This window comes from Bison bison, unplaced genomic scaffold (genome assembly GCF_000754665.1).
Source record: "Bison bison bison isolate TAMUID 2011002044 unplaced genomic scaffold, Bison_UMD1.0 scf7180017864244, whole genome shotgun sequence".
Taxonomy (NCBI): domain Eukaryota; kingdom Metazoa; phylum Chordata; class Mammalia; order Artiodactyla; family Bovidae; genus Bison; species Bison bison.
Window position 1 is genome coordinate 2,519,685 of NW_011494816.1, and position 9,470 is coordinate 2,529,154.

Sequence of the window (9,470 nt, forward strand, 5' to 3'; positions counted from 1 at the left end):
ACATTTATTATTTAACCCAGTTTACATTTATGGTTTAACCCAATGAATACTGGCAACTTTCTGTTCCTTTATGTTCTTGGAAGATACCTCACTGCTGTGCTGTGCTTAGTCACTCCATCATGTTGGACTCTTTGCAACCCCATGGACTATAGCCTGCCAGGCCCCTCTGTCCATGGGGATTCTCCAGGCAAGAACACTGGAGTGGGTTGCCATGCCCTCCTTCAGGGGATCTTCCCAACCCAGGGATCAAACCCGGTTCTCCTGTATTGCAGGCAGATTCTTCACTGTCTGAGCCATGAAGGAAGCCCTCAGATTTACCCCAACATCTGTTATTTACCACACTCTTCACTTCGACCATAAAATAGACACAATGCTATCTGCAAACTTACAAAGAAGTTCCCAGCAGGTGCTATGGGGAAGGGGGACCATTTTGGCCCCAATGAGGTTAGACTTTGCTTCTAATGTTGGGAGGTCATCTAAGCCTTGTTTTCACACATCCCCAGACAAGAGTGATGCAAGGAACCCGGGGTGGGTCAAATCAGCATCTGGATCCAGCTAGGGCCTCCAAATCTCCACTTGTTTTTTTGCCAAACTCTCCTCTCCTCTCATTCTTCAACGTCTTAAACCAGGCATCATTCAAGGAAAACTGAATCCATGTGTTTGTGACTCACTGATGCTGGACATGGCAGAATGTTTTGTTAGCTCCACATCGTAGCAGAGAAATCCACGGGTGTGTGGGTTAGCATGTGAATGTGTGCTGTAGGTCTTTACACACGTGTATTGTGTGAGTGTATGTGTGCACATGTATATGTATTGCTTTTCTATTGTAAGAATTTTAGACTGATTTTTCTCAGAATGAGGAAGTCTTGTTTGGCCAAAGAAACTCAACCCTCCCTTCTCCCCCTTCCTGAGGAACTCTAGTTTGGCAGACAACTCCCAAACACCCACGTTCTAACTTACTGGAGATGGTCCTGGGCCAAGCCGCCATTGAAGTCTGGCTTGAGAGCCAGTCTGCAGGGGGCAGTCCCAGGGTAGACATTTCAGTGGGAGGGAGGCAGGAGGAATGGGCAGCCTGCACTTCTGAACTCTGCCTCACAAGCCATGGGGCAACTGTTCTTAGCAGAGCTCTGTTGACCTCTCTGATGGGAGCCCTGGGATCACTCTTTGGCCCTCTTGCCCAGTCAGCTGATCACCTTACTCATCAGGAGGGGAAACAAAGCCCAGCTGTGGGCTACGGGTGGGGTCAGACCATCAGCTTGGTGACTCCAAAAAACTTCCAGATTTTATCACCCATCGCAGACTCCCAGGCTCTTTCCCCCTTCCAGTTAGAGAACTCCTACCTATCCTTCAAGGATGTTTTCAGCAGCCACCTCCTATGGGAACACTAGCCTGATTCCCAGGCTGGGCTAGATCCCTGCTCTGGCCTCTCTCAACCCAACCACGCCCCAGGGCTTTGTGATGTCGACCCTGCAGGTCTCTCCACCCACCTGAGGACCACAAATCCTCCTCCTTCCTTTTTAGGAGCCCACGGCACGCAGAGCAAGTGTTCAACATGGGGCATTCTGGGGACCTATGTGAGTCTGGGGAGGTGGGTGAAGTCTTGAAAAAGCTCCTGCTACTCTCCTCTGTGGACATCCACTGTATGGGGAGGGAAGTTCAGAGCCTGGGGCAGGTGGGCCCAGCTGGACTAGACACTAGCCACCCCTCTGGTAGAGGGAGGGGAGGCAGGGGACCTGTGTTCCCATATCCTCTGGGTGGGTGCTTTCTCTCCCTCCTAAACATGGCATGGGGGCGCTGGTCATAACAGTTATGACATTGTCCCAGGAAAGCCGTTCCTAATGGTGGACGTGACTACCTGAGACCATAGAGCTGAGTCACAGTTACCTGTAGGAACATTGGCTCCCTCCCCCTGACATTCTTTGCTTCACGGAAAATAAAGGAATAGGGGACTGGAAACCGGATGGACCCTTACTGCTCTTGGGAATGCAGCCTTCCCAGTGCAAAGTGGTTGAGACTGACATATGGTCAGACATGAGCTCTTGAGGGCTGCAACTGCGGCTCCTCCAAGCTTTTGCTTTTGACCGAGTTCAAGCTTGTTATTTGCAAGTTCCCAATCCATCCCCTTCTTGTGGCTAGGGGCCTGGGAAGAGGAACCTGCAGAAGGCAGGTGGGGACACAGCAACATCCCCTCAGACCCATGTCTGTCTGTCTTGCCACCCCTACTCCCCCCTCTCTCACCCTGCCTCCCACACTATGAGCCCTGAACTTCGTCCCCACTTTCCCACCCACCCTGGTCCCATGGAATCTACAGTGGAACCAAAGAGGTTTGGTCTGCGTGGCTCCAGGGGGGTAGGGCTGGGCTCAGTGTAGAAATTCTCCTCCCTGGAGGCAGACGTCATACTAATAAGTATAACTAGCTCACAGTGGAGGTAGTGAGTTCTCTGTCCTCTGAGGTATGCAAACAAAGATGGTAGAGTAATTCCCACCCTTGGGAAGGGGGTGCTGGAGCCCGAAGACCTAGACCTTAGCCAAGTGGGAGCCTAGGCATCCTGCCTTAGGTCCCAGAAGAAGTTTGGCTTGAGGGTGGGGGTGTGGCCGCGACAGCTGGGAAGTGTAATTCAGTACTAACGTGGCACTTGCTGTCAGCTGCCGGGCCTACGGTCTGCTCAGGGGAAGGAAAAAGACCTGAGTACTTGGTAGGGCTGACGGGACTCCCACGGACCCCCGGGTGCCTCCATCTTTTGTCTGTTGGGTGAACTGCCTGCAGCTGCACCCAGGGGCCAGCTTAGTAGAGCTTCCCTGACTAGGTCAGCCGAGGCCAGAGCCCAAGGACTTGGCTCCTTCCTGTCTTTAACTTCCCAGGGCAGGATGTTGTGATTGTGGATGCTGTCATGCTGGTAAACCAAGTCTACTCACTAGTTCAAATCTACCTACTCACTATGTGATTTGAGCAAGTTGCTTGCACACCTCCAGTGACTAGGAGCTCACTACTTCTCAAGGAGGTCCCTTCCAGGGCAGGACAGCTGTTTCTAGAAAGTTATTCCTGCGGTTGAGCCGAGCTCTGCTTCCCCATGGCTTTTCCCATAGATCCCAGTGTTTCCCAGGTCTGCTTTGCTGTGCTCCACAGCCCCCGCCCTCTAGGCTGGCATCACTGTCCCCCACCACCTACCCCAGCTGCCCTCTCTGGGGCACACACCTCCCTCCTTTGTCCCTTTTCCTGTGGGTCTCAACGTCCAGGGCAGGTCTGTAGCCTCTTCAGCAAGCCCTCCAGGCTTCTAGCTACAGAGGCTGCCCTTCAGCAGCCTCATTCCCCATTGACTCACCAATCTGGCAGCAAACAAACCCCCCAAATCCCCCTTCCGCGTGCTGCTGCTGGGGCTCAGCCCTCCTCCGCCCCAGTGTTTGTGCTCTCTGGGGTGTTGAAGCCAAGTATGGCTCTGCATGTGTCCGTGTTCATCTTCATCATGTCAGTCTAAACTAGCCTGAGTTCTGCTTAGTTCCAACTCTCCCGTCCAGCACATTGGCTGTTCCTCCCAGCTTCCCATCCTCCTCAAATCTGATCCACACACTGTCAGTGCCCTTGGCCAAGCCATTGATAAAAACAACTGGGAAGGAGAGGGCTAAAGGGAGAGCTCCAAAGCACAGCTCCAGAGGCCCTCCCAGGTTCTCAGCACTCAAAAGAGGGCTCTGCCTGTGATAATCATTCTCACCGTTCTCAGGAGACCCTGTGCCAACTACCTCAATGTCCCACGGACACACAGTGCCAGGGGCACTTTGCTAAACCTGGCAAGGGAAACGAGGATGGTGCTGGTGACTTGTTCTCCAGAACCCACAGTGGGTGCTCATGGTCATCAGAGCTCAGAAGTCACCCCCTATCACAATCTTGTCTAGAATTTCACCCTGGCTTAACACACACACACACACACACACACACCAGCAAACCTGCACCCAGGCCAGGCCAGGCCCTGAGCTCTCAGGACCTAGAACTGAACTAGATTCTGCCCTTCCCTAGAGGAGCTCATGGTCTGCTCGGGCAGGTGGCCATGGAACATTTGATGACAGCACAGAGGTATGCTAGTAACTGGAATGTGCTGACTACTTGCTATGTACCAGTCACTATTCTAAACCTAGACTAACCCTCACAGTAAACTATCACTGCCCCCATTTTGGAAAAGGAAAGCAGCCCACTTCAGTATTGTTGCCTGGAAAATTTCATGGACAGAGGAGCCTGGTGGGCTACAGTCCATGGGATCACAGAGTCAGACATGACTGAGTGACTGCTGCTGCTGCTGCTAAGTCACTTTAGTCGTGTTCAACTCTGGGCAACCCTATGGACTGCAGCCCACCAGGCTCCTCCGTCCATGGGATTTTCCAGACAAGAGTACTAGAGTGGGTTGCCATTGCCTTCTCTGGACTGAGTGACTGAGCATATCCCTATTTTATCGTCCAGTGGGAACTGAGGCACACAGAGGCTCTGGAACTTGCCCGAGCCTCCCACACAGTGAGGGCTGTGTGCAGGCAACCAGGAGCTGCCTGGCCTGGTCTGGCGGGCTCAGGAGGCCCTCAGAAGGAGGAGGTACTGACTGGAGACTGGAAAAATGGGTGACAGCAGGAGAGAACCGGAAAAAAAGCAGGGAGGGCAGGGGCAAGGCAGCAGCGTTCCCTCACTATTCACTGCGCCACTCAGCATGTGTTCCTGCCAGCCTGCCCAGTGCCAGAGGTGGTGGTCCCTGGGGATCAGAGGTGAGTGTGCCAGCAGAGTGCCCCAGAACAAACTGGGAAGTACAGGGTGCCCTGGGGAAGTGAATGAGATGGCCATAATCAGGGAAGGCTTTCCAGAGGAAGTGAGCTCTGAGCTGGAAACTGGTTGGGTTGGAGAGGTGTGCGTGGGGTGGGGTAGGGGGTACCAGGCTTAAGGAACAACCAGAGCAAGGGTGGTTCAAGGAGCAGCAGTGAGAATGGGGTGGCCAGAGAGGTACCAGTCAGGAGAAGAATGATTCTAAGGCCTTGGAGGAGTGTGGACAGTTCCTGAGGGCCAAAGGGAGCCACCATGGACTTCTGACAGGGCGGGGCCCCCAGCAGTCGGAGCAGTCTGTCCACCCTCCGTAGTGCAGTGTGCAGGGAGCAGTGGGCACCTCTTCTGGTTATATAGGGTCACGATACTCTCCTCAGGGGTATGCATGAGAACAGATGAGGGTTAGCAGCAGCCTTTTTCTCCCTCCTGGAGGAGTCTGGCAACAGCACCTCACTTTCCCTACCCCTGCAAGTGCAGCAATTACCAGATCACCAGATTGCAACAGGCTGGGCCCAGGGTCCAGTTAGCTCCCCAATCACATCAATCTCTTGAAACACAATCTCAGGCCCAGCGCGGTGGCCAGATGACTTAGGAGGGAGTCCCAGACTTTTGGGCTTCCTGAAGCTCTTCCCAGGGCCCTTGAGGATGTGAAGGTTCCCAGGAGCACCCCCATTCTGGGAGTTGGGAAGGCAAGTTTACCTAGTCTTCCCTCACTATAAATCACAGAGCCAGAAGGAATATTTGAAGTCAACCTCCTGGAATCTCCCACTAAGTCTGGAAGCCTTGATCTAGCATTCCAACAGGTGGCCACCCAGCCTCCACTTGGATACCTCCAAAGATGGGGGGCTCACTACCACAAATCTGAGGGCAGTGGCCACGGGGCAGGTCTCTGAGACCTGAGAACTCTGAGAGCTGAACTAAAGAGGTATTACATGGACTAAATCACACTGAAATTATGATTAGCCAAAGCTGGAAGGCCTTTTACTTCCATAGGAGTTAAACCAGATCTGTACCATGGGGAGTCACTGTGGGAGAAGGGAAACCCCACAGGGTTGAACTCCAAACCCCTGTCCCAATTTTAACTCTACAGCTGACTAGCTGGGCAGCTTGGTCAATCATCTCCACCCCCTTATTTTTCTTATCTGTAACTTAAACTATGCAGCCCAATAAGGCAGTCCCTAGTCATAAGTGACTGCTAAACCTTTGAAATGTGGCTAAGTGCAACAGAAAAACTGAACTTCTTGTTTTTAATTGATTTAAATTAAAAATTTAAAACCAGAAGTAGTTTTTCTAAGCTTTTTCTATTGATTACACATTGAAATGATAATATTTTGGATATACTAGATTAAAATATTAAAGTTAATTCCACCAAAAATGAACATCACCTGTTTCTTTTGACTTTTTTTTTTTTTTTAACTGTGACTACTAAAAAATTTAACATTACAGAGTGGTTCACCTTATCATCCCATCAGGCAACACTCACACAGGAGATTAAGGATCCAGTGAGGTAGACATTCAGGTGTTTGGGGACAGTTAAGGTCCAGACAAATTATGGTCTCTCTGGCTGCTGGTACTTGAGGTTGTGTTTTTCATCGCACAAGCAAGACATGCTCATTCTAGAAATAATAGAGAATGTGGAAAAACAATAAAAACAGAACAGAAATTGCCCATAATCCCACCACCCAAAGACAGCTACTGGTAAATTTTCTCCTTTTTTTCCCTATGCATGACCATGTGACCTAACACTCTGTGAAGACCACCCCACCCCAGCCTGTAGGTTCTCAGAAAGGCCACTTTAATGGCTTGGCCTCAAAGTCTACACCTCAAGGAGCCCCTTCCAGCTGAACGGCAGGACCTTGAACTTCCTTTCCTGTGACTGTGAGTCCCAGGAGTGGCCACTGTCTGGTGTGAAATTCAGGCCTCCCGCACTCAGCTCCTGTTCTCCTCGGCCTCTGCCGTCACTTGTGGTCACCCCAGTACTGCTGGCACCAGCCTGGGGAGGGGAGGCGAGGGTCTGCTCTGTTCACTGTCAGCCTGGGGAGGGGAGGCGAGGGTCTGCTCTGTCATATTGTCAGCAGTTCACAGCTGCTCCCACCTCTCTTCAGCCAGTAGGGAAAGCTTTTCCATGCTAGGCGCTGGGAGCGCGACTCCAGAGCAGAATCACTTGGGTCCCGGGTGAAGGAATTCTTCCCATTTTATCCATTAGCCCTCTCCTCTCCAGAGCCCCCGTGTCAGGGGTTCCCTCTCTGGCTGTATCTAGAACTGGCACTTCTTTTCTTACCATATCTGGTCTGTTCCTGAGAGGGCACTAACCCCGTGTGAGACTTCTTCTTCCTCGGTGTGACCTACTGAGGGACCCTTGATTCTTTCTGGGATCTGATTTTCACCTACACCCCTCTCCTGCACAATCCCTCAAGCACATCTATGTTTATCTGGACCACAGAAGCTCCAGGGCACCCTGTAGAAAGGTAAAGTATCTCATACTTTGTTTTCCCCACTTGACATTAAATAGGAACACGTTTCCAATGAAACCATCACTTCCAATGGCTTCATAGAACCCTATTGCATGGATAGGTTGTAACTTTTAATCTAATCTGCCTCAGTGATTTAAGATGGCCCCATGTTTTTGCTCTTGGAGAAGGCAATGGCACCCCACTCCAGTACTCTTGCCTGGAAGATCCCATGGACGGAGGAGCCTGGTAGGCTGCAGTCCATGGGGTCGCTAAGAGTCAGACACGACTGAGCGACTTCACTTTCATTTTCACTTTCATGCATGGGAGAAGGAAAAGGCAACCCACTCCAGTGTTCTTGTCTGGAGAATCCCAGGGATGGGGAAGCCTGGTGGGCTGCCGTCTATGGGGTCGCACAGAGTTGGACACAACTGAAGCGACTTAGCAGCAGCAGCAGCAGCAGTGCATGTCCACTCTGTGCCATGCCCTGTGCCCACAGACAGAAATCAGAATCAGTCCCTCAAGCAGCTCCCGCTCTGGCAGGGGGTGGGGAACAAGACAGACCTGGACACTCGAGACAGAAGTGGACTCAAGGACATGATGCTTGCATCAGTACCACAAGGGAGGGGACAAGGACATGCTGTCTTCATTTGGAGGAGGGAGGGATCACTTCCAGCTAGAAGAAATAAGGAAGAGCTACCTGGAGGAGAGGGCACTGAAAGATGAAGATTTGGAGATGGGGGCAGAGGTGCCAGGCAGTGGGACACCAGAAGCCAACAGGGAGGCCGAGAGGCTGGAAAGTGTGGGGACACTGTGGTGCTTAATGTGGTCAGAGCTCAGGTCATATTTTCGGTTGGGTGACATGGGGGCAGAAGAGATGGACTAAGCTCAGGCGTGGGAGTGGCCTTGAGCGCCAGCCCAAGGAGAACACAGAGGAGGGCAGGGTTTAACAACAGATCTAGTAGGATTTGCTGGAAGTCTGAAAAGGGAAAGCTAAACATTCCTTAGGTCTGAGAACATGAAAGTAAACAAAGTATATAGGGAATAGTATTTGTAAGAGCAACAACCTGCTGCTGCTGCTGCTGCTTAGTCGCTTCAGTCGTGTCCGACTCTGTGTGACCCCAGAGATGGCAGCCCACCAGGCTCCCCGTCCCTGGGATTCTCCAGGCAAGAACACTGGAGTGGGTTGCCATTGCCTTTTCCAATGCATGAAAGTGAAAAGTGAAAGTGAAGTCACTCAGCCGTGTCCGACTCTTAGCGACCCCATGGATTGCAGCCTACCAGGCTCCTCCGTCCATGGGATCTTCCAGGCAAGAGTACTGGAGTGGGGTGCCATTGCCCTTCTCCGAGGACATACACTAAAGGACTAAATAACTACATGGGTGAAAGAGGACAGGCCTGGAGCTAGGGACTGAGTTCTGGTCCAGCCAGCCGCTAGTGTCCTGGCTCAGGGCCAGGGCTTCCCTATGGCCTGCAGCAGTTGGACTTGGCTCTGGGGGAGTCTGTTACGATCAGAGGCCCATTTGGCCCTGGGCTGATGTGCTGGCCCTCGTCTGGGGATAATCTCTCTCATGGATAATGTTGCAGGGCAGCCCCTCATTTCTCCATTCAATCTCATTACCAGCCCTTCAGGATTTACATTTAAGACCCACCCTAAGCCCATCACTAACATATGGTATCTTGGCAGACAGACATGAATGGAGATTGTAAATATTGACTCATTCATTCATTCACTCCTTTACTCAGCAGACTACACTCTAGCAGTTCTGGAGTGTGGGTTCTGGCTCCACAGGCCCAGCATTGAATCGGACCCAGGCTCAGCCCTGGAGGCGCTTTCAGTAAATAGTCGACAGTTTAGTGAGGTGGGACTGGGACAGCACAGGGATAGTGGGATCCCGGCAAAGGGGTCTTACCCCTGTCTGATGGTCAGGGAAGGCTTCCCTGAGGAGGAGACCTTTAAACTGTGTATTAAAAGAGGAGCGGGCCTTTGCTACAGCGAAGAGCAGGGTGCTCACAGGCAGCGGTTACAGCCTGCAGTGGGGGAGAGGCTTTCTGTGCTACATGCCTCCTGCAGTCTAATGATAAGAGGAGGTGGATGGGAAGGGATTATCTGCTCTTGTTTACATGATTAAAACCAGACAAATACTTCCTTTATCTGAAAGAATGAAAGGGCTTTGGGGAAAAATCCTTTTGGCAGCAAAGCAAAGTGCAAGCATCTCCTTAAC

The 9,470-nt window shown here is 51.8% G+C and overlaps 1 protein-coding gene across 1 annotated transcript in view; it reads left to right on the forward strand.

Moving 5' to 3' along the window:
* The window catches only part of SLC1A7 (solute carrier family 1 (glutamate transporter), member 7), a 51,467-nt gene that overhangs the window by 15,105 nt on the left and 26,892 nt on the right, over positions 1-9,470 (forward strand). The gene's annotated exons all lie outside the window — the stretch shown is intronic.